This window comes from Anoplophora glabripennis, unplaced genomic scaffold (genome assembly GCF_000390285.2).
Source record: "Anoplophora glabripennis isolate ALB-LARVAE unplaced genomic scaffold, Agla_2.0 scaffold132, whole genome shotgun sequence".
In the NCBI taxonomy this organism is placed as follows: Eukaryota; Metazoa; Arthropoda; class Insecta; order Coleoptera; family Cerambycidae; genus Anoplophora; species Anoplophora glabripennis.
In genome coordinates, this window is record NW_019416288.1 from 827,280 (window position 1) to 854,177 (window position 26,898).

The 26,898-nt window shown below is 31.8% G+C and overlaps 1 protein-coding gene across 1 annotated transcript in view; it reads right to left on the reverse strand.

The window, feature by feature from the left end:
- The window catches only part of LOC108904644 (PR domain zinc finger protein 16), a 177,550-nt gene extending 151,285 nt beyond the window's left edge, over positions 1-26,265 (reverse strand). The window contains exon 1 of the mRNA XM_018707279.1: positions 25,465-26,265. The gene's annotated coding sequence lies outside the window, so the exon portion shown is untranslated. The remainder of the gene's footprint in view (positions 1-25,464) is intronic.
- Between the last annotated feature and the right edge of the window lie 633 nt (positions 26,266-26,898).

A 26,898-nucleotide genomic window follows, 5' to 3' on the forward strand; every position in this document is an offset into this window, starting at 1 on the left:
GTATTCGGTCGGTTCACAAAAAATGTAACGGGGCACGTGCGCCCCCACAGCCAACCAATTACAAGAGTCCGAGTCGCAGCCTCGATGATATATGTCATGTCCGACCCCTTCCACTCGAAGTTGATAGGGGAGATGCGTGTAATTTACTTAGCCTATGCCAAAGGATTACCTGGCCACACCTGTATATCGGTATAATTTGGTGTTTCTGGCTTTTCTTTTTTTGTGTGTTTATTTAATTATCGTAAATTTTTTTATATCCAAGTTGGTGATAGAATTTCTCAAAATACGAAAAAACTTCTACAAATATAAATTGGAAAATTATTTTGAAATACAGAGTACAAGCTGAAACTTCTGAAAATCTGTGTTTGGATATATTCAAAACTAAGAACAATTCTGTATTTTGAGAGTGGATAAAACATCTTTGTTGGTGTCTCTTATTTAACATATTTTAATTGAAAAAATGTACGTAACTTCATTTTAAATATAAATGGTATAAAATTTGTAATCATCTGGACGAGTACAACAATTGATTACATTATGCATATTCTAAATCGCAACAAATAAAATATAATTAAATTAAAGTAGGTACCTTAAAAATTACAAATACTGTTCAACGAGTTTTGAATATATGGTTTTCACGAATTTGAATTTAAACAAGAGATACACTGCTGAACTTAGTATGTAACATCTGTTTCACGAAATTTTTTCAAATTCAGGACAACCTTTATGTTTTTTTTTGTAGTTTATGAGTTTCCTATCTTATTCTTATTCAGTCTGTTACTGTAAATTATTAAAATATTTTTATAAAATATCAAGATATCACTCAACTATGTATTTTTACTAATGCCAGAAAAAGTCAGACATGCAACTCTTTAATTAGGTATCTTAGGCATACCTATATGTATTGTTTATTTTCCATCATTTTTTAAATCTTGTTTCAGAAAGCAAGAAGGCCTGAAACCACATACAAATTACTGTAATTAAAATCGTATTTCTAATCCCGTTTCATTAAGGATTTTTGTGAAAATAGCGATAGCATCTCTCCAAAATTATACCCGTGTGTGTGTGTGTACAGTTAGACTTATTTCGCTGACATGCAAATAAACTGACGTGTTACACTTTCTAACATCATGTTCACATGACAAGTAAGTATGCGTATACAAATTACCGGTTCATCTATGCCCGAAAGGAAAGTTGCAAGAGGATATTAATTTCACGTTGGAACTATTTAAAATTGATATCTTTTGTAACATTCGTCACAAGGCAGCTCGGATATCTGTTCTCCAGGCGGTACCATGCAATTATTGCGCGCTTTGTGGAATACCGGATACAGCAAGTTTTACGGAAAACAAAAGCAATTTTTTTTGTTAGTAAATCTGTACCACACCTATGACTTACAGGGTGTTCTACAATTATCAACGTGTGGAGCTATTTCCAGTTTAGGTGATATCAAAACTACCACTGCCAAACATACGGGAGTTGATATTAAGAGGCATACGGTCATGACTTTCAAAAGCTGGTTAGGATTCGGGAAGACAATCGAAAAGATTGAGACTCGATATATAACGCATTGGAAAAGTGGAGCCTAGTATGGTTCACAGATGGCTCCAAAACACAGTCGAATGGAAACTAGATTATTGGACTGATATGCTTTACAATTATTAAATGGACTGACAAAGGTACTCGTCGTCAGGCTAACTAGTCGGGGCCAGTGTGTGAAGATGTTAAAGAAACTAAAATGCGTATAATCTATCAAAAATGCTTCTGCAATAAATTTACTAGAACCAAAGTCTGGTTCATGAAAACCTGTTACAGATCTTTACGGTATTATTAAGCATGCTTTGAGGAGATGAGTGGAACAAGAACATAGTAAAGTTAAAAAATGTCACTCAATTTGACTCAATAATGTATCAATTTCTGTCCACATCCAATTGAGTGAAATTTTCACTCTATTAGTATGAGTACAAGTGGGTGAAACTATTGCATCAGAAATGAGTCAGTTTTACTCAAATCCGATTTACTGCTAACTATCAATTGAGCGGCTGTTGACTCTATTCTGAATATATAAAATCAATTTAGGATTGACTTGTTCTCTAATATGATTTAAATTTAACTATTATTGAGGCATTTTTTACTCAGACTTGGTTTTTAATTACCTAAATATTGAGTATTAATTAGGATATACAGTATTGAAATTAATCCACTTCGCTGGACCTCCTCCTGTCCTAGCTGAGACTCGCCAGCTGAGACCCACCGCCGCCTGTAAGGCCTGTTCTCCTGGCGATCACGCTTTTCTGGAGCATCTAACGGGCCCCTATCAACTGTGGTCGAGGTTATAATATGTAAGTGGCGCCATCTTCACGGCTCCATTCAAATTACTCGAAATTAATATACATTTAAACTCACTCAGCAATGAGGACATTTACTCTGATTTAGGTGCAAGTGCACCAAACACGAGTTTACGTGTAGAATTTATTTAAGGAGTATTTAAGGAATATGTAAGGAGTATATGTGAGTGAAAGTACTCAGTTTTAGTTTAAATATGATCACAAATGAGTAAAATGATCAAAATGTCCAATATTGATTGAAAATGTACTCAATAATTTCACTCAATGGATTTACTCCGTACCTTTATTGCTTTCACTCACACCGATTTTTTTACAGTGTACGGACTCAATTGATACGATGAAAATGTAGACTCTCACAGAAGAAAAATAATTAAATGGTGCAAGATCAGGCTCGAGATTTTATAGAAACATTTACGATATAAAATTCGTAAATATATCAATTTGTAGGATTGCAGAAGGAAAGAAAAATTTGTGTTCCACAGTTTAGATGAAGTCTAAGGGTTTTGCATGCTTGAGATCCAGACTTCTTGGAAAACATTTCTTATGGTACATTCTCACGATTCAATTGACCGATTTTTGTTGATCAAGTAAAATCGAACGGAAATTGCTGTACGAACATGTATTTCAACATTTGTCAGTTAAGCTAATACGATTCCACCAATTGTTAAATCGTTTGAACTAGACTAGACCGATTTTAATTAATTTTAATTACTCAGTGAACTAAAATCGAACCGTGAGATATTCACGACTTACAACATATCAAAGATAAAGTCGCGCTTCGTTGACTGGACACTAACACCAGTCAACAGAGCATCACTTTTGTTTTGGACGTCGGAGTATACTCATCGTGAGTAGAAAGGGAGTAATCGAAAATTTATATACAGTTTATATCGATATGAATATACAGGGTGATTCACAACTCCAAAAAAAATTGGGAATAGACGCAGCATGAGAAATGGATCAATGTGGTAAAAAAATTTTTTGTAAAATCCTTATACTTTCCGAGAAAAAAAATATAGAAGTTATAGTACATTCAACCACTACATAGCTGGACAACTGTAGTCTCTAGCGTCATTCGCCACGTGGCCTCAGCGACTCCGAATACTGAATTCGGATTTTGCAATCGTCGTTGCGATATTTAGGTACTTGCTATCTGTGGTGTTTACAACAGGTTTTTAGTAGTTAGTGTCAAAAATGGGTAGTTTGTGTCAAAAATGGTTTGCGTGTACTCGGAGCTGATGGATATCGTTTTAATTTATGGTGAAGCATTTGTGTTATGGTGAAACGAGACAACATTTGTGTTAGTTCGTAGAAACTGAGTACAACGGACCCAAATGTGTTTACGAATGTTTTTCTCCGTTTTTATCACACCGCCATGCCGCTCGCATTGTGCGAGGTCAGGTTTTACAGTGGGCCAGTTTCCAGTGCCGTGCAGAAGTGTATTTTTAAATCATTTTCGAACTGCCCTTTTTGATTTTTTCTTTACAAAATTGTATTTGTAAGGGTCCCTCCAGATTTTTTTTTATAAGTTCTGAATCACCCTGTATAGTATAAAATACCGATGATTGAATATTTCAGAAAAAGAATTGGGGCTTTACAAATGAGAAAAATTGTTTTTGTTTTAATGCTTTACGCTTTCCTAAACGGTAAATTTCTCATTAGACAATTCTCATTAGAGTCTAGCCATAGCAAGATCATCAAATCTCTCTTAAGTTCTTTTTTATGTCTTATCTCTTATGCTGTAAAAGAATTACCTAACTTAGAAAACTTTATACCAAACCAAATCTGTTTATCGATTAAATAGACAGTGGGAAAAATAAAAGGCCAAAATTGATCAGAGTAGTTCGGAATTATTAACCATTTTTATTTTAATTAAAACACGTTTTATTGTCCATAGCCGTAGAATAAGACAATATGATTGGCTGGGGTAAATCCAGTGTTAACGTAGTTAGAATTTATAGTTATAAACTTTTTCTTCTAAACGTAGAATTAAAAATAACTGTTTCTAATTCAACCATTAAACTAGCTTCTAAAAGTCATTTATTTCCCTTAAACATAAAGGCGGTTAAAATCTATTTAATCTTCTGCATTCATTACACTGTATGTTTACTATACACATTATTTATTGTTCACATAATGAGGTGAGGAACTATTAACTTTCCGCGAATTTGGTTACGTCCAGTTCTATATCATAATTTAGGTAAATGCGATAAAACAAATTAGTCTCTTCAAACCTTTTTCGTTAGTTTCCTCCTTTGTTGAACGACGACAAAGACATTTTAAAAATAAAACATAATTTATTAGACAGATATGAGCATTTTATAATTGTCAAAGCCAAACATCCATTTTGAGAGATGAGCGCTGATTCATTCTTACATAACCAAAAGGATATGTCAACAGAAAACGATCTTGTAAATTAGTCTCGGAAATATTTGCGTAGGATAATGAAAAATGAACGGGAAGTCTGTCTGAACTAATTTGTTAGATCTTTTCAAACAATCAATTATTATATTTGTCTAATCGTCATTTTTTCTCAATCAATTACGGATGACTACATATATTAGAATAAGTTCAATGGCTATTTAAGAGGTATCTTTAAAATAGAAGGCTTCTTTTTATTTTCAATAGTAAATACTTAGTAAAATCGAAACGCTCAATAAAACTATTATATCAAATTTATTTAATAATACAAAAAATTTGAAAAAGAGTAAAACGATTCTATTAACAATGATATTCAATTACAGTATCTAACTATTTATATTATCCTATAAAGTAGCAAAAGAACTGTTTTTGTAACTTATAACTGTATCTCATTTCATGTTTCGCAAACTTTTTCTGTCCCTGTCAACGAACATAAAAGTGCCCGAGCCTTTTAATACCTTTCTTACAGCGTTCATGGGTTTTAGCCACAGACACAATAAATTCTCTATTGCTCGCCAGAAGCAATGTCTGAAAATAATGCCTTAGAATACTTTCTACAATATCACTCAGATCTCGCTGCCAAGAGGCATTCAAAAAGAGTTATTATTCCAGCTTCTTCCATTAATGGAAATGGTATAAATTAAACTAAATTGTAAATCACAAGCTTAAAAGGACAAGCGGATATGGTACGTATAAGTTGGCTATAAAATAAAATAGGTAAATTTATTGGTAAATAATTATTTAGAACAAATCGCCAAGTAATTCTTAAGATTCGTTTGCACCAAGCAGGGGCGACTGGTGTCGGCTAAACAGAACGTCAATTGTAACAAACACGTTTATAGTGTCAAAAATGTAGATATATGTAACTATACAGTTTTAAGAAAGTATATCAGTTATTCTGATTTTGCATCTTTTCTTAAAAAATTTTTCAATGAAACAATATGAGTCCGATAGTGTCAAGTGTAACAGCGTTGATTATGACATAATTGCCATTTGCATTCTGGCAAAAAATAATATTCTTTATCATGGTTTGTAGCCTTGACCTAATTGTCATTGAGTTTTCTTCGAAGATGACAACAATATGCCCAGAAAATATTCAACCTTTATTACCAAGTTGTTGTAAACTTAAATGATTTGTACACTGCCCAGATGAATAAATAGAACACCTCTTTCAAGAAGCAAGCAGCAAACTGCATCAACTAGGAAAGTTCCAATGGAATACGAACAATTGATAATACTTTTTAGCAAAGAACAAAAGGAAAAACTAATTGATTAAGCTCAACGCCCTTTACGTAGAAACATAATTCTATTTTACTTACACTAACTATGATTCTGTTAGCTCCATACGTCTAAAAAATATTTACTTTCATTTGGAAAACAGATTTTTTAATTAAATTTCTATGCTTGAAATATTAGTTCTACCCCAGTGTTAATATTTTTTTATAGTTGTATAATTTTAGTTGGTAATTATATTTTTTTTTCGTTTGGATTTATTTCGAGTACTTATTTAATTTAATGCAACACTTTTTTAGTTAGTGCTGATCTTTTAATATACAGGGTGTCCCAGAATAACGTGTACAACGGAAGACCATAGATTCGTGGACTCAAAATACGTACACTTAGGCTAATTAATCTATATCCGAAATCGCTTCGTTTGGGCCCTAGGTATTCATATTCGATTTTGATTATTTTTGGGGTGTGGACTTTTGCTTTCAATCTACACATTTTTAAAACTTACAACTCCTACAAAATTGATGTAGGTATGGTGATAATATCCGTTCATAACTTTTCTTCTTTCGGGCAATAATGACAGCTATTTTTTATTTGACAAGATTTTAATTAAATAAAATCAAACTGAAATTACAGTCAACCTACAATATTAGAGCCTACTAGCACTTTGTTAACTATGGGTGGCAAGATAATGTATACATTTAGAAATATTTGTTTGTACCCAAACCGCTCATTTAATCAAAATTCTATAAGAGGCCCAAAAACTGATAGGTGATACCAAAAGGTATCACCTATCAAATAAAAAATAGTTGTCATTATTACCCGAGAGAGGAAAATGAACTGATATTGTCACCATACATCAATTTTGTAGGAGTTGTAAATTTTAAAAAACACACTGTATAACACCGAAATTTGCAGATTGAAAGCAGAAGTCCACACCCCAAAAATAATCAAAATCGATTAATACGTATTCGAGTTATTTACAAAATTAAAAAGAAACCACGAACTATGAGGCCATCTAGCTGCCAAACAAAGCGATTTCGGATATAGGTGAATTAGCCTAAATCTGCCTATTTTGAGTCCACGAATCTGTGGTCTTCCGTTGTACACGTTATTCTGGGACACCCTGTATATATACTATTTTATAATAAGCTTTATCAAATGATTCTTGCAGTTTGTTACAATTACACCTTAACATGTTACAATCGGCAGGGGCATGATATATTTGTAACAATAGGAACTAATTCTTTTTCTCTTCTTCATTTAGTTAATTGGCGGTACATTTAGGTTTGGCAAGCATATGATAAGATTAGAGAAGACTAAATATTTAGGCTCCAAGATAATAGTAATTTTGTTACAATCGGCAAGGGCATGATATATTTGTAACAATAGGAAATAATTAAATTAACTTTTTTGGAAAGAGCTCTTTTTCATTTAACTAATTCGAGGTCACATTTAGATTTCGTAAGCATATGACAAGATTAGAGAAGATTAAATATTTAGACTTCAAGATAATAGTGATTTTGTTGCAATCGAAATCGTTTTTTTTTTATTTTTTCTCCCAGGTAAAAAATTGTTACTGCTTTCTTTAGAGTTAATCCTACCTGTTTTTTTAATATACATATTATTTTTAAATGGTTCTTCAGTAGATACTTTTCACAGTTGTAACAATTGTATCACAATCGGAGCGGTATTTGTAACAAGTAGCAGGAGGTACTAGTTAAATGCACTTTTTTGAAAACAAAATACTTAGCTAACTCTGAGTCACACAAGATGATTGGTGGTTTTGTTGTGATCGATAGCGATCACATCTATAGCATGGAATTCCTGAATATGTGAAAACTTGTTGCTGCTTTCACTGGTACTCTCTTTACAAGTCAAAAAAAGTCAGAATTAATATTAATGGAAGGATCACATTTTAAAATTGTTCTTATATAATCCATTTAAACGTAATTTAATAGTGCTTTAAAGAGGCAACACCTAGTTACTTTTTTATAATTTTAATTTCCAACTACAAAGCTGTGGTAGGTGTGTACCCGTAAAAATAATTAAACATTGAAACATTTTATGACGCAGACGTTCTTGCATGGACTAGTTTATATCAAAAATTGCAAACTGAAGTGGCACAGCTTTCTACAATTCGGTTATTAAAATTATTTTAGGCGCATAAAAGGTGATAATAAAAACATTTTATTACTTTGCACGATAATTAAAAATTGATGGTTACCTTAAAATTTCATGAAACGTTTAATTGCCCAAGTTCGATCATTTTTATAGCATTATTCGTTTTAATGTTGTCAGTATAAAAACATAACTTAAGAATACAACCCACAAAATACCACGCCACTGACGTAATTATATTTTGGATAAATGATCAGAATATCCCTGTCACTAGTTTTAAACTCAAAAATTACACCGGAAGTGGAATACTTGTGAGGGGGAGGGGACACCAAACCATTACTAAGCAGGCTATGATTCTAATTTACCTCTCTTTTTACTTTAAATAATATTTCAGAATAAATTAAAACAATAACATTAGTGACGAATTCAATATCTTTTTTTTGTTGACAGAATAAGAATGTTTAACATTGACAACAGCAATACGACACTGTGAAAAGCTTTTTGACGTTTTAATAGCACTACTATAAAAGGATTAGAACGTCGGGATAAAGAGAGTCCACTACGAAAGAATAAATTACACAATAATGAAATGGAGATAAGAAGACAACGACAAGATATAATATGTCTATTTACATTTTTATAAACTGGTTACTTTCTTTTACAATCTCGTTTTCATCTATTCAGTCATTGCGTTATCAAGCAATTATAGGCCTAAAAGGAATTGCTGCTGTTAAATATAATAAATCATGTATTTTTTAATGACCTAATCGCATTTTATACGATTTTTTCGTCATTACTTACTAGTTCCTCCCGAACAAAAGCAATACGATTTATAGTATTGTTTCAACTGCCTTTTTTTCTGCAAAGTTATGTTTCTTTGTTATTATATGCGACTTTCAATAATCAGAATAGAGTATCAAAACTTATTGAGAACGTCAGGAATCGTTCCAGACATACATACTACACAAAAACAGATATATGTATAGTTGTGGCCACAGTTTTGTCACGTCTTTTATAATAAATTAAAAAATTGTTAATTCAGTTCTAGGAAATAAAGATTTCTATTTTAGTTTTCATTGAGGGAACGGGTTTTTTGTTGTGAAAATTATTAGCGAACAAATGTTTAAGTGGTCATTTCTTTTTCTAAATTCTTTTAATCATGTTTTCTTTATGAAAGGACAATGTGATATGTGCATCAATAAATGCGAATAAACATACTAAAAACCACCGATCGATACAGCAACATTGAATTAAAGGACATGATATATAGACTAGGCGGTATCTGTTTTGGTTTGGGTGAATCGTATATCCACGGAGATTTTTGTCTTTTTGGCTTTAAAATATCACTAGAAATTAAAATTTTTCTATGCGCATAAAAAAAAGTGGGCTTNTTTTTTTTCAAAATCTGGATTGCAAAATTATTATGCAAAATCTATCGAACCGATTTTGATGAAATTTGGTGTGATAATTCTACATAACATGAAGTTTTTTTGAGCCAAGTATAAAGGTCCTATACCCAATTTAAATACCCCAAAAAAATCCCTAAAAAGTATTGTTTTTAACCCCATTTTTGCGATTTTTTCGATTTTTACCATAACAGACATTATTCATTCGATTTGTAACTAGACCTGTTTTGTAAAAAATTTAATTGCAAACATATTTTTCCTCTTCCATTTTCGCCTAAAATCAACTCTTGAAAAGATACATAATTAAATAGGAAGAAAAATATGACATTTTTTGAATTTTTTTAACATATTGTGCCGCCAAAAGTTAAGCCCACGTTTTTTTTATGCACATAGAAAAATTTTCATTTCTAGTGATATTTGAAAGCCAGAAAGCCAAAAATCTCCGTGGATATACGATTCACCTAAATATGGCTTTTTGAAACAGATACCGTCTGGATTAATATAGAAACGTCTATAAATAATTGCGAAACAGCTGCATATTTTTATGTACAGCGGTTCCAAATATGATAAATCAGTAGGAATTTAAAAAAATATATGTTTTATTTGCAAATTACTTTTGTCCATCGAGTTTTCGTACTTCATATATTACTCTAGCAGAATTAGGTCACTAAAACTGAAAACTTATTATTAGTAGACATTTTTATTGCACTTTATGAGGCCGACGGGTAAGTAGATTGACAGTATAAAAAAAATAACTCGAAAGTAGTGACGCCAAGTTGGCAAATTGCAAATAAGTGGCAGATCCACGAAAATCTAGAAAATCTATGGTAATATTAGTTATTTTATGTTGTAGGTAATTAAATTACTTAGGTACCTAGAGTATTTTTTCACTAATTTGTTAACTGTAAAATAAAGGTCGAACACGGAAATATCGGTTTTTGAAAATTGCGCATTATTATTGCAAAATGCGATGGATGTTGATCAAATTTATGGAAAAGATGGTCAACCCAATGACCAACATCTCCAAATGCCGATGCAATCGACCGTGAAATTGTTGCTCCAGCTATTTGTTAATTAATTTCATTTGTTTTTTTGCAACTAACTGTTTAATTACTAAACGTTCATTTTAGAAATTAATGTCGTAGATCTATAGATTCTAATTGATGCAAAGAAACGTATCGAAAAAGAAAAATTTTAAAAAGTTGAAATTAAGTTGCCCTTTACAACAAAGTAGGACTTGCAAAACAGCGTTATAAACAAATTTCCCGAGAGCCAGGCAAAAGCCTCTAGGGAATTCACACTTTTTGAATTAAATACAGCTTATTTTTACAATAATTTTTGGAAAAAAGAAATCGCCTATCCCTATTTCTGTTAAATATAGCTTTTTTATTAAGTTAATTGTTAATTTGACATATCGGACTGGGATTTTAGAGACAATTAAAGAAAGGGTAAAATTTTTTTTTCCAAAAAGTTTTACATTGACAGTTCATATAATAATGCGCTTGGCGCAGTAAAAGTTAACGTTAATGAACAGTCTGCACACGGGAGATGGAGCTCCGGGCCCGCGCACGCGCGTGAGCGCCGTCCTCGGTCGCTCGCGAGGTTTTTGAACCGAATTTGAAACGTTCAAGTTAAAAATCTCGTGCGCGACCGATAGCTCATAAAACTGTGACATTGTGCAGTCGAAGGATTTTTTATTTTATTTTAACTTTGTCAAAGGGGGGGACAAAAAAGGCATTCAGCGGACCAATATGCTGCCCGTCTGACACTGTATGTATTTGTGCACTATTATTAATTTTCCCACTCTCACGCACTAATAATCACTACGAATAGTGTCCACATATCGAGACTTCTCAGACTTATCACGAAAACGAATACTCCAAAGAATCAAACGATAATAGCTCATTTTTACAAGCTGCAACTGACAAAAGAGAAAATCTTAATTTCATCAATCATGCACCAAACAAGAGAACAACGCCGTGATTGATGTCTCCAGAAGCAGCGCCAAAGATTGGGAAGAAATCGCGGCAGGTTGTGCAACGCACCACTGTCTTTCATACAAAGAATATTCCCGCCATTGTTATATAATGTAATTTTAATTCTATACAACGATGCGGTATTACACTTGGGACTCGGAGCTTTCTGGAGCAAGGTTGTATGAATACATACGGATCGGCGCAGTGCTAAGGTCGAAACGTAAACATAATAAAGTCGTGTGCCCACATTTCAAAACCGATTCATTGTCTAATTAGCAGCAGAAACTTAATTGCTTTTGAGATGAGGCGATGCAAATTTAAATGCCGTTGCGCAACCGAAGGATTCCCAAAGTTGTTGTGTTCAAGATGTACTTCCAGGCGAAATAATTACCGCTTGAAAAATTGATGTGTGGTGATAGACAGGTACATCTAAATAATAATTATTCGCTTTCTCTCTGTGTGTTCTCGGGATTAGCAAGCGCTTCTACTGTTCAGATTAAATGTTGTTTAATTTAGTAACTGAGTGATTTGCTTGGTAAGTATTGCATGAAAAATTTTCTCCAGTTAGTTGGCGATAAAGTCATACTTCGAGTGTTACTATGTAGAACAATAATAAATATAAGATTAGCAAGGATCAAAATCAAGTATTTCTATCTAGTTTTACTTTAAAAATACACCAACTGTATTAGTAGCAGTTTTAACTGCATCTCTTGAAAAAATTAGATCACCTATAACAATTTTTATTTATTTTTTTCTTCTGCTAAATCTTATATAATCATCTATCCTTTTGATAATGTTGTGTAAATAATTGAACTTTAAAATATATCCAAGCAATTGAAGTCTCCCTTAACGAAGCTTTTAAATATTTGCTTAAAATGTTCCACCCTTGCGAAGTATTGCAATGATCCAAAGTTGTCCTATTTATAAAAAAGAAAAGGGATCTAATTCCATTATTTTCAATTTTGTAACTGACATTCTGGACAAACAGGCTCAAGTTGATGGTATACTGATAATCTAAAGCAAACCTGACACGGACAGAAAACAATATGCTTATTGCTTTCTGTGGTTTTGAATATGTGGATCACGTAACTGAATCTGATGTTCCACAAGGAAGTAACACAAGTCAATTTAAAATGAGCTACTAGATAATAATCGCAGGCATATTGTGAAATGGGGTTCCTTAAATAGTCTTAGTTTAAACGCACTGTAATGTTGTGTTAATTAAAAATATGTCTAATAACTTACTTTAATAATACTGATTTTAAATTATATCATTTTGCAAAGATTGGAACTTTTTTGTGATATGGAAGTGGCGCTGGGAGAAGTTACCTTTTTTTTATTGATAACATTGTTGCGAAATCTAATGGCATATATGACTTCACTGCATAACACAGCAGAGATTTCTCTGATACAGAAATATTAAAACTATTACACTATTTGGTCAGGGTTAGGGTATGGCTTCATAATGTGGAGCCTGCTCCATCAAATACAATACATGAGATATAGTCCATACAAAGACATGTCCATAAATAATAATTAATCAAGTAAGTTGTTACGTATCCGGAAATTGGTGTACCCTTATGATTCTCTCATGGCAAGACATAATATTAAAAGTTCAAATGCTCCTAGAAATCTCAACTCAACTTTGTTATCTCTTTGCTGTTTCACAAAAGTTTGTTATAAATTTTCTAAGATTAGTAGCCCATTACTTTTCAATTACCCATTTCCTGAAAAATAAATTAATAGGTTTCCCTCTTTGTCAGTAGTGAAATATCTATAACTCGGTAAGTGGCTAGCTTCACATCATGAACGTATCTTTTAGTTACATGAAAATTTTTTTCTCTAAATTGTTCTACACTACAGTTGTTGAATATCTCTATTTCTTTCCGCCCTGGAATTATTATACTCATACTACTAAATGTGGTAAATTAAATAAAATAAAAACAATAAGATGAAAACGTGTTTTTAAAATTTTAGTATAAAAAAGATCCACTACATTTTCCAAAATGTAACGTGTTACTAAAAAACTAAACGTTCACTTTATACCTAACTAGCGGCCCGTCCCGGCTTCGCACGGGTGGACATTTATTTTAAACATTTAGGGATATAAAAAATATAGCCTATGTTACTCAGGGATAATGTAGCATTCTAATGGTGAAAGAATTATCGAAATCCGTCCAGTAGTTTTTGAGTTTATTCTTAACAAACATACATACAAACAAAAATACAAATCCTTCCTCTTTATAATATTAGTATAGATGAAAAACGTAAAATATTAAGGTTACTTATTTAGTATAAAAAACTGCTTGCTACAGGGTGGACTATTTTTGATTTCCCACAACTGGTATCTGGTAAATCGTAAGAGCTACAAGAGATGTTGAATAAACAAGTTGTCTTTTAATTCACCTGAAGGCAAAAAAATTAATTAAATTTTGTTTCTATATGCGGAAATAAAACATATTCTGTATCGCTCTAATTAAGAGTGCAAAAAATCCATACGAAAAAATTGCGTTCAGTTCATTTGACTAATGAAGTAGTTAAATACAAATTTAATATTGAAATAATTTGAAAAACTCAGTTATTGTTCGCTAAACACTTTTTTGAAATATTTAAAAATCTAATATAGTGAAAATAGAAAAAGTGTTTTCCCAAAACCTTCAAAAGTTGATTTCTTTTCTGAAAAATTGACTATAATTTATCTTCTATCTTTGTAATTAATTCTAATTGATGATAACCATTTCGGATGAGCGAATGCATAGTTCCACATACTGTCCTCAAAACTTAATCACGATTTCTGAAGACAAAACCACGGGACTGCCACTCATACGTGTATCTTTTAAAAACTCAATTAATTTCATTAAAATTAAATTCGCGAGAGTTACCCGTGAGAAATAATTACACGTAAACCATATATATTGCAAAAAAGTTCCTTGACATTTATCATACTCGTTATAAATGCTGTGTACACTGTAGACGTGAGACGTTAACAGTGACAACAATTAACTTTAGTGCATTTTCAGGTTTAATACTGCAAGTTGATCTGAAGGAAATATATAATCTTTTTTTATAATTCCAAACCGTACTACTATTTACACAATACGTTTGATATATGTTATTTGTTATTTTTTAATTAAATCTTTGTAGAAAGATAGGAAAAATAAAGTTTAACTCAATGGAAAAAAAGACTAGAATATTTGGCAATAATTTTATCATCGTCAGAATCGGACAAAATTAATACCATTTAAAAGGACCTTATGAAAATTGGTCTTTCGATGAAATTTCCTGAAAAAATAATAAGTTGTCTCTTTTTTATCACTGATCAAAAGTTTTCATAGCCACGAGTCTCTAATTGTCCATCTGGAGGCGGTATGGCGTCAAAAACCGCGAATAATTGATTCAATCTCAATTTTTTTTTTGGAAAAATTCGTGTGTAAAAAAATTGTATGGTATTTCGTGTGTTTATATATACTCATCACAAACAAAATGTCTTTTTCAGGGTAAAATGATGTGCAAAATCCGACTTGACAACCTCCTCGTGGTGCACATAGTGTTACTCTAATATCAGCGGTAATTGTCTTTATTTGTGGGAGCATTTCATAAATTTTAATCAAATGTATGCTAATCACTGCTAAACAAGCCACATTATATGTCAAAAAAGTTATATTTGCTACATTACACTGTAAAAAAATCACTCAAATTTCACTCAATTTTACTCAATAACGTATTAATTTCTGTTCACACCCAATTGTGTGAAATTTTCACTCTATTAGTATGAGTACAACTGAGTGAAACTATTGCATCAGAAGTGTGTGAGTTTTACTCAAATGCGAGTTACTGCTATCAATTGAATGACTCTTGACTCTATTCCGAGTATATAAAACCAATTTAGAGTTGACTTTCTCTCTTATATGATTTAAATTTAACTATTATTGAGTCATTTTTTACTAAGACTTGGTTTTTAGTTAACTAAATATTGAGTGCAAAAATAACTCACTCATAAATGATGCCCTGTCTGAGACCCGCAAGCTGAGATCCGCCGCCGCCGGCTAAGGCTTGTTCTCTTGGCGACCACTATTTTCTGGAGAATCTAACAGGCCCCTATCAACTGTGGTCGAGATTATAGAAACAATATGTAAGTGGTGCCATCATCACGACGACATTCAAATTACTCGAAATTAATATACTAGGTACAAGTGCACCAAATACGAGTTTACGTGAAGAATTTACTTAGGGATTAGTTACCTATATTTGAGTGAAAGTATTTAGTTTTAGTTTAAATAAAATCACAAATGAGTAAAATAATCAAAATGCCCAATATTGAGTGAAAAATGTACTCAATAATTTCACTCAATTTTTTTACAGTGTATGTGACAAAAAAATTATATTTTAGAGTGAATCAATTTTTCACTGTTTTTGACTCTTTTGTGGGCCCTACCGCCTCCAGATAGGCATCTAGAGCTTCGCTATGAAGACTTGTTCAGCGATCAATTTTTCAGGAAATTTTACCGAAAGTCCAATTTCCATAAGGCGTGTGCGGGGTCATTTGCTTTTATTTTGTTGAAAAGATGGATATAGCTTTCATTTCTAATTGATATACAGGGTGTCCAAAAAATGGTGGAGAATCTGATGGACTTGTGTAGGACTGTAATAACATTACAAGTTTATATAATTTTTTTATTTGGGACTCACTCTGTAGAGTTATTATAGTCTGTTTAGAAATGACAATGAGCAATAAAAGCTTATTATGTATGCAAATCGTAAATAAATGTAGACTGGTGCTTATATTCAATATTTTTATATTATGTATTATCCGTATAGATGAGGTGTACTTTTAAAAAAACTTTGTGTGACCGGGTTGTACTAAATTGTAGCAGGTAGCTAAAATTTAATCCCCGACAATCCGTCTTTGTCTATGCCGCTTCAATTTCTCGGTCCATTTCTCTTATAAGTAAACAATATAAAAACAGCATTTCAAAACATGAGGCTACTTTAAGCATCATAACCGGGTTAAGAGGGTTTTTAGTAATTCAAATAAAATTATTCAATATTATTATCAAAATATTTATTTAAATTTAATGAATAGACTTTTATTCCACACAAAAATATATGTATTTTGAAAATTCAAATTATGTTGAGTATATGTAGTGTTATATAAATGTACAATAAAGAAAATAAAAAGGTAGGTATATTAAAATTCATCCTCTGAATATTCTGATGAATTATCTTCGTCTCCTAGATTGATAACGATAGGTTCCACAGTAACGTCAATTGAATTATCGAGTTCCCACTTTTCCATGATGTCGTCAACACTGTTGGTAGGATTTTGGTGTTTCAATGCATTAAATACATTTAATATAATAATCTTCTCATTCTGAGACAGCGCACATCTTTTCACGCGTTTAGCAGGTACGTAATCTGATAAGCTCAACATTTTACCCAAACAATATTATATCCACTGGCACAATAGTCACTAAACACAAGTCGAATTTTACTCTACTGCACTAGCACGTCTTCGTATATTCAGCTCTAGGACTGGATTGATCTGTCACAATACACTGGCTCCTGCCCTATGATGTATCCAGTAAAATATACTAATGTAAACCCATTACCTGTTAGCATTAGTGTTACCCGATAATTACCTGAAACGAAATATTACCACGCCCATGGCCGGTCCTTATCTCCGGGTTTTATTACTCTTTCATTTCCAAACAGACTATAGCTCTTGAGCGTTGAAAATCGATTTTTTGTAACTCTTGTTTCTTTGCACCCTCTACAGTCTTAGCCTCCAAAATTATTAGTAGAACTTCTTTTTTAAATTTTCGTCTCCATTTTTAAGGTTATCGTACTTTTTAAGCGAAAAATGTGTACCTACTTGTTTGATATCAATAAAAAGAGCTTTATTCGAGATAAACTAAATACGTTTATACCATATACATAGATATACTATTTTCAACATATCTGAAAAGTAGACATTTATGCTGCGAATTAAATACGTAATATCAAATGTCACTTATCATATGAGATAATAATTTATAAGCATATTTCTTCCAAGAACAGATGATTTAAAAGAATATCATAACACCATACTTGAAGCTGACTCACGACTTAATGAAAATTAAACTAATTAGGGATTTCAGTCACGAATTTGTTAAACTACCTGCTACAACGTGTAACATTTTTATTCTAGGGAACTACCAGTTTGCAACAATGCCACACAGTCTGGAATCTTATTTATCATTACAATCGCAATTCCATTTTGCTTTTAACATTCAAGAATGTTACGGTGTGTTATATTCTTCATTATGGTCGAGATTCAAGAAATTCCTTCCTAGTTGGATCACGTAGATTGCACCCAACTACAATTAAGAGCATGCTACTACTCCGTGGCAGCTCTTGTCCGTCCCAATCTGTTGGGCTTCGTGTGTGTTGAGTTGGATTTGATGGGTGTGCGGTTAATCTTAGGTAACGGATCGATTTCATATAGCCCGTCTCTCTCTGTGTGACGATAGAGCGCGTGTCGGCCTCCGTTCATTAGGGGCTGTCACGTGCGACCCCTTCACCTCTGACATAACCTTTCCCCACGTCCCTTCATTCTGTTTCGCCTAAGTAGATGATTGGTTTTAGTAGACGTAAACGGTGGGTTTACCTGACGTTCCTACTCGACGTGATGGAGATTTATAAATGTTGGTAAGATGGTAGTAGGTAGTCATGATCGCCGCATTTTGCCTTAACTTTGGCATTTCTATATCCCTTTCTTTACGCGCCTTTCTATCACAACAGCCCAGATTGGTGGTTCAGAATATTTATGTTCGTATATAAATTCTATGTCTTTTTTTATATAAATCATTTTCAGGGATTTGTGTCTTTATATTATTAGTTACGCTACATGCATAAATATTTAAATTTATGGCCTTACTATTCATAAAATATATTTTTTTATACACAAACATTAACTTATATACAGGGTTACAACTTTTTAATTGCCCTATACACATACGTTTCTTATTTTAAGAGTTGCAGAAATGGCTGAATAGGCAAAAATGTGCACAATTTTATGGCGATCATGGATTCGTTTTTAAATTTAGAAAATTTCGAATAATTCCGAATATATTCGAAGAAAACCAATTTTATTCCATTTCTTTTTAAGTTGCATGTTCACTTATTTATTATATAAATTATATATCGTTGTAAAGAGAATTTCCCCTTTCTTCTAATGAGGCAAAAATTCAATATGGCGTCCATAAGAAAAACAAAAGTTAACTACCGCTCAGCACGCGTTACTGATACGGCAATACTGACAGCAAAAATCAAGTCCTCACATCATTTAATATCAGACTACACATTTTTGACCAAAAATTTTGAATAACAAGTGAAATACGATTAAAAAGAGTAATAGCATAAATTCTGTAAATTTTTTTCCCAATTTTTGATCATTTCTGTAACTCTTAAAATAAGAAAGATATTAAACAATTAAAAAGTTGTAACCCTGTATATTGTTGTTGTAACCCTGGATATTAAACAATTAAAAAGTTGTAACCCTGTATATGACTTTGACTAGACAACATTACGGAATTTTAAGTGAAGATAAAAAAAATTTTATTTCACTTTTCATACTTACAAAATTTAAAAATATGTTGTTAATTAAGACATGGTAACACCATCAGTACAACTCAAACTGCTGCATGCCATTTGGTGTATATTGATATTAGTGTCTTCTTTTGAGCCGTTTCATTCGAATCTCGGTTATTGTATGATATACAAATTCGGTCAAATTAGGACGAAGTTTTCGAATAACGCCGAAGATAAATTTGGCTCTTTTCATTTTGAAATTATTCTCTAAAATTGTTTCCTTTTTTAAATCGAAAACGGATAGAGGTAGCTTTTTTAAACTCGGATATTGTTGGTACAAAATAAAATATTTTGACACTTTTTGTGTCAATTCAGTCAAATTTTCATTCACAATGTCAAAATTCAGATAATTAAAATTGCAATTATCACATGAAACAAAAACAGATAATTTGAAAATTATTAATCAAATAGTTTGAAACATATGTCGGCTCTTTTTCATGTGAAAATTGCATCTTTTAGTTATTTAAACCCTTACAAAGTAATTCAATTTAAGTAAACTTTTAAAATTACATTTTAAATAATAATTGGATACTTGCAAATCACTATTTGTAAAAGTGAATAATTCTATATGTTGACAAAAAAATAAGCAAACGATATCATACAACACATTATCGTAATCAGAGAAATGAGCTGAATACTAGCGTTCATAAGAGAAACAAAGATGTTCTAACAACGTATGAGTTTAAAAAAATCACCTCTGCGTTATCTATTAACAAAGTAAAAACAAAATTCAAGATCTTCAGTTTTCATTAAATAAATTTAAACGAAAAAAAAACACGCCAAATCGTGCAACTTTGTCCTAATTTGGCAGAACTTGTATCTCTTGAGATATCTGAGATTCTAACGGCGCGGTTCAAAAAAAAAAAACGGGCACCCTGTATAATGTGATTTGAGATACAGGTTGTTCAATTTGAAATTCCAAAAAATAGTAAATGTGAATGAATAAACCTTTATCTGTTACGTTTTTTAAAAAGACATGACCATAAATAAGAAATGTTCAGAGGTGGATAAAACTAAAAATGCCACACCAAAACGATGGTCCAAAACTTTACAAAATCTCTTCCTCAGTTTTACCTGCGGCTGAATTATTGTTATTCGCAATGGTTGTTCTCAAAGTACAATATTTCTCCCTCAACAAAACAAAAAAAAAATAACAGGGATAGTAGAATTTTTTTAATAACGATTAATAAACTATTGAATATCGCGATAAATAAATGTAAGTCAATCTTATAATTTAGGATTATAAAAAATGAGGTTTGATGGGTCTATCTCTAATATTAATAAAGGAACCCAGGGGTAAAGGGTATTGCTAAATAAATACTTGTCTAATTCAATTTAGATAAATACGACAATACACTGCTATAAAAACTAATAGTTCCAAAAATCTTAGCCAGAATATAATTTTGAAAATTTTTATTTTCATATAGGTACTTTCCAAGATAGGAGTTACAGTACATACAACTTCTTACACAACACAAACTATACTCGTTAAAAAACAAATTTACACTTATACAAATTTTTATTTATATTGAAAATATAATATATCACATAGCAAGTTTTGAAATAGGTGAGGAAAGGACTACCCATGTTAATTATATATTATATAAAGAGCAGTTATAAGAATGTCTCTATTTCGTTATTCTCTAATATTGCGTATACATCATATAATATTTTTGTCAATTTTGACAATTAGCTTATTATAAAGTACGACACAAATTGCAAACGAATTATATGGCCAATAAATTGAAAAGAATTGGTTGCACAATGCTTTCAACAACAAACATATTTTTAAACTGTTTGGGAGCCGCAGGAATTGTGTTTCATGAACTCTTTCATTTATCTCGATCAAACTGACAGGACGTTAAACGGGCATTGTTCGGTTAAAACAGTGGCATCAAATGACTATTCGCAGTCGGCTATGAGAAAATAGATTTTTCCACACAAATTCGTCTACTGCAACAGAACGATGACGATTTTTTACGGACTGACGTGTCTATGCTCTTGGGCTGTGACATCGGCCTACTTGATTAAAGGATACTCGCTTTCTACAATAATCGGTTAAGCTATGTTCATTCAGGTGGCGGAAAATGGCAATAATTTATATACAAAGACTGTCACTGATCTTCCGGATTAATTGCTTATGCAAACGAGAAGTCTCAGATTTAGAGGCCTAATAACAATAAATCGCCTAGTCTCATAGATATTATCTCCGGTTTTTACTTCGCCTTGTTTCTATGAAAACACGATACATCACAAAAGGTGATCATTAATTTTATTACTTAAGTATACATATGGTTTCGATTTGCATCTCCCATGGTTTGAACTGAGAATAAGTTAGTTCCTTCCCTTGCAGCAGGAACAGCTGATGTACTTTATATTTCCAAAAAAAAAATACTATAACGCACTTTACATCAGAGAAATCATTTTTTTTTTAAGGAATAATATTTCTAAAGATCTTTTAAATTTCTCAAATAAATGTGTAAAGTTAGCAATAGAAGTTACTATATTCTAATCCTTAAGGATACTTTGGCTGAAAGCTGAAAATTTTTCTCCAAAATAATCGTTCTTTAGTCCATATTTTTTAACAGGCTATTCAGTTGTTTTTAAGAGTGCATATTCTAGTTTCGTAGGACTTTTTACATGTACTAACATTTTGTATCTCTGTTAGTAACATTATTAAATGCTTTCCTGTTTTATTTGACTGAACTGCTATGTAAGGACATTAATTTCGATGTGAAATTTGGCATAGTTAAAGTGCCAAGGTATTCACATTAAAATAGTAAATAAATACGCCATCTACGCAAGGTTCTATTAGACAAAAAATACAAGGCAATTGAAATTTAATATAAAATCATAGATTTGATCATCGTTTTACGTAGAATAGGAGTATTGTTATTATTCGGTTAATTTCGAATATTGCAAAAACTATTATAGAATTGTTATTCCTCAAACTGATGATTCAGAAAGTTTAATACCCAATGGAATAAAGGTTAATGACAGGTATCGAATATTTTAGCATTCGACCTACGCATTCTATAAAATCAACTGTTCGTGATCTTCTGGGTTCGAATGTGTAATTTGAATGCGTCTATAAATTTATGCAAAGCTGTAAATTATGTAAAATGTACCCATAGTTAGTAAAAGTTCTGACATTGACCTTCGGTATATGCACCGCACTGTAATAAGGGAGAGTTAACTGAAACAGTTTCAATCTTCTGGTTTGACAATTTTTTTTTGGCGCAAATACAAATATTCATAAGACTTTTTCAGTACAGAGAGGAATACTGTGAATAACAATGAATACAACAGTAGACAGTTACAAATACTTTGACCTGAAAGTAAATAAATATAGCTTTTCATGTTGTGGCATATGAAACTATACAACTCAATTTAGCATTCATTTTTGGTTTCATCAACCCTTATGCTACTCATGTTTGTGAAACGTAGATCATGTACTCAAAGCTATAAATATTATGAAGTAAATAAATCACAGAAAAACATTTTAATTATGTTATTCGATTAAACTATATGGCCTCTAGATTTAGGACAAGTGGTAGAAATTTCGAAAGTACGCAATTTTCCAAAATTTACTGACTTGTTGACAAATGGTACAATGGTACTTAAATTTTATGGTTCTGTTTCCGGTAGGATTTCTTCTAAATTATCGGAAACCACGGGAATTTGTAATTTTTTACCAATCGATTCTGGTGAATTAATAGTCCATGATGCGCAATTAAAAGTAATTGGAAAGTTGAGTAAATACGGTAAAACAGTGACCCATTGTAGGTCTTCACTTCTCCTAAGAAACGATCTAAAAAAACCGTACAAACCAATAGAACCAGGCAAAAAGTCATAAAATATTCTTGGTTGACCGATTATGCGAATCTAGATCAGTTGGTCGCTGCAACTGATTGAAAATGTCGGAAAGTGTTTTTGGAGTCACGGATCATTTGGTGCCAGTTGCTGTAACTCTATTGTGTTTTTACCAAACTTTGCCTAACATGTGACAAATAGCTGGTGAACGTTTGAGAAATCACTAATGGGAAAATAATACCGCTGATATGGTTTAATTAATAGGCTTAATGTACTGGTTTCCTCTCTGTGTGCAATGGTACGGCACAATTGGCATTCGATTTTATATAAATTAACTCTGTGCTGTCACCAAAACAAACTATTTAGCTACTACCAATGCATAATATATAGAGTCGTAAAAATAATAGCTTTTAGTAGAAAGTTTTTCCAATATATTTTCAATACTTAATATTTTATGCTGTTATTAAATGAAGCAAATTCTTGTGTGTTTTACTTTTTAAATCTATTTTAATTTCATGAAATGTATTTACTTTTACTTTTACTTTATTTTTATTGACCACTTTATATACAACAAATACATTTGAAGTCACAAATAGACGCAACAATGACACAGATTTTATAGGCGTAACAAATAAAAGATATAGTAAAATGACTTCACAGATTTGTAAAATTTTGTGGTAGATATACTGTCAATTAGTGCTTTTCCGTGAATGTGGACAAATTTATTGTATATTTTTAAATCTACTTTGACCTTTTGTGATAAGTGTATACGAGAAAATGGAGACACCAAATTGCTGGCCTATTATTATTATATGTCCGGTGCAGCTCCATCTATAGCCTTTTGGAACAGGAATACTTTAACTGTATTTGTTGAATTTCCCCATAGTAGAATACTATAAGAAATATGGCTGTGTATAATACTGGAGTAAATAGTTCGAAGGCTTCTTTAGGCAAACATGAAGTTAGTTGCCGGATAGCAAATATATTAGATGATAGTCTAGAACAGAGTAATACAATGTTGTGACTCCAGGTTGGTATCAAGGATAACACCAAGCAATTTGGCAGGCACAGATTGCTTAGCTCACTTATCAGAGCTAATAAGCAGTCTTTGTGTTTTTAACTGATATAATTTTAAATTATTAGCAGAGAACCAGTCTTTAGCAATTTAGATGTCACTCACTTCAAAACCACTTCTAGTTAATAGAGTGGTATCGTATGCATATTGAACTATTAACTATAGAGTTAAGCAAATCATTAATATACGGAAGGAAAATGGTCGGACACAATATAGATCCCTGAGAAACTCCATTTTCGATAGGTAAAATACTGGTCCCCACACCTTATAAGAGACAAACTGTTTTCTGTATTAACTGAGGTTTAAAAAAAATTTGTATAAAATCCAATACATTTGCTTAAGATTCTGAAGATATTAAAATATTTCGCGGATAAGTTTTATTTATGTATTTTCAATACAATTGTTCTATGTTTTTCGACAATATATTTTGCTTCATTATTTAAGTTTCAAACTCTGAATCACAGCATTTTAAGAGGTAAAAATTTCTATTATTATTACTTTAGTTTGCTGTTATAAAAATATTACAAATTATATTATTAGATTATCTAGGAATTTGTTATCATCGTACTTTGAACATGATAATAAATAATTGTAAATTTACGGTACTATTTTAATCGTACTTTTACAGATTATTTCAGTTTACGAATTATAAATAAATAGAATTTTACTTCAGTTGATAGTGAATTCTTATTTTTTGACACAATTCCATTCCACGTATTTTTAGATATGTAACAATACCATACGTTGAAATTAAGTCGTTTATCATATGCAAAATGTAAGTTATAATGGAAAATATAATAAAAAACGTGTTTCTGGATACGCGTTTACGTATTTTATGTATGTATACCTACCTCAATAACCAGAAGTTATACTTTTGAACATTATTTCTTTATTACCGAAATACGCCATGCTGTGATATTGCCGTACTTGATTTATTTGTTCCGAGAATATTGCTACTAACCATATGTGCGAAAAATATAAATGTTATTACTATAGAAATAATAGTCGTAATTCTTTCTCTGGTAAAATGTAACAACTCTTAGTTTTTATGGTTATTTTAAAATTACGGAATATTAATTTGTTTGGAAGATATTTGTATTTTTATCCGACGGTAATTATAATTTGAACTCGGACAGAAATTTTGCTAATTTAGCGATAATAAATTTTTAGCTTATTTATAATCATTGGTTTTAGAGGCGTAAAATTTAGCAACAGTGATAAGAAACTGTTAAAATAATTTTTAAAAGTATTTTTCCAGATTTACAACTAATGGGTTAGGTGAATATTACTTTTTTCATCGTAAACTGTGAATCACACTTGAACACATGTGCATTCAATTATCGATTAATTACAAATGTATTCCAATCTTTTGTAAATAGGAAGCTGGTTACTGAAGGTAAAACATAATTACCTATTTATAATTAATCACTGAATTATCAACTGACCTTATTTTTATTGCAGTCTCCGGAAAATCACAAAAACGTCTTTTCTTCGATCTTCCCAAAGCCTTAGATTTTTAAAAACTAACACAAAAGCGTTCCTTGTCTTTTAATGGTGCCATAACAAACTCCGTATGAACACAGTTTATTTTTTATCTTACACTGAGTTTATTTTCCAGATGCAGAATGTTGTAAATTGCTAAACAGTATTGGCTAGATAAGGCCTGTAGTAGAATATGTATCTATAGTCACGAATTATACACCACGCCTTTAAGATTCTTCAGCGCTTTAAGAACACCTGTAAGCAAACTGTTTCACTTTTAAGTACAGTAAGAGTAAACTTGTTGTTTTTGGTCAACTTTTCAACAGCTCTTCGTAACACTTAAATCTTATGAAGGTCCCAGCCAATTGCAAGTGAACTTTATGCACCCAATTTAAGTGTCAAAAGTGAAATTAACCTTTTACATTAATCCAAACCGCAGTTTTATGGCTCTGTTTATTGGTATATATAACATCGTAAATACAGTCCTGATGAAGGTTTACTGTTGCCGCAGAAATTTGCTTGAAAATATCGTATTATATTGTGAAAAATAATCCATAAACTTTTGGAGACTTCAACGGTAGCATAGACGAGTAACCCCGGAGATATCGACAGGGGATGAGGCGCGAAACTTCAATCACACGATGCACTCTTGGAACACGGCACAGTTCGACTTGCACAAAAATTAATTTAATAGTCTCTAAGGGGTACGAACACTTTGGCTGACTGACGTAAAGATCTGGTACACGTGTGTACGAGCGCGCAGATCACTGACGTGCACTCCCTTCTGTAACTGAGAGAGCACTGGTCCAGCGCGTCTGTAATCTAGCAGGCTTATACAAGACACTGCTCTAGTTTGCTGTCTTGAGATCGAAAGTGTTTTGTCGGATGGGCTCACTTGATATGGTTTAGGTTTTGTTAGTTGTCTTTGTAATGGTGACGGGTGTAATCGAGTGGTCGTTGGTCAGTTCCTGGTTGCCGTTGGTAATAGAGCTGGACAGTCTCCTGCCAGCAGGATATGCTTATCAGATGTTCATTAAGCTGTTGTATGTCATATATTTATTTAAATATGTGTTATTGGTAGGTAATTAATTGGTTCGATGTTGGAATTGTAACAGGATAGGATGGATAGGTGTTGTTTATGGATTTTTCTTTGTTTTATTGCTGTGTCCTTGGGAATGCCTGTAAATGGATTTGTTTTGTATTCAAATGCGCTCTCGTGTGCATTTTATTATTGAAATTACTGACAAAGTTCTGACAAATCTTAGTGCAAATTAGCTGTTCGACTTATTTGCAAAATTAAAATACTTTACTTGATATTTTGTTTGTTTAAACACTTTATAATAAAAATATCATTACAGTGTGTTATAATTAAATCAAAATTTAAATAAAAATGGGTA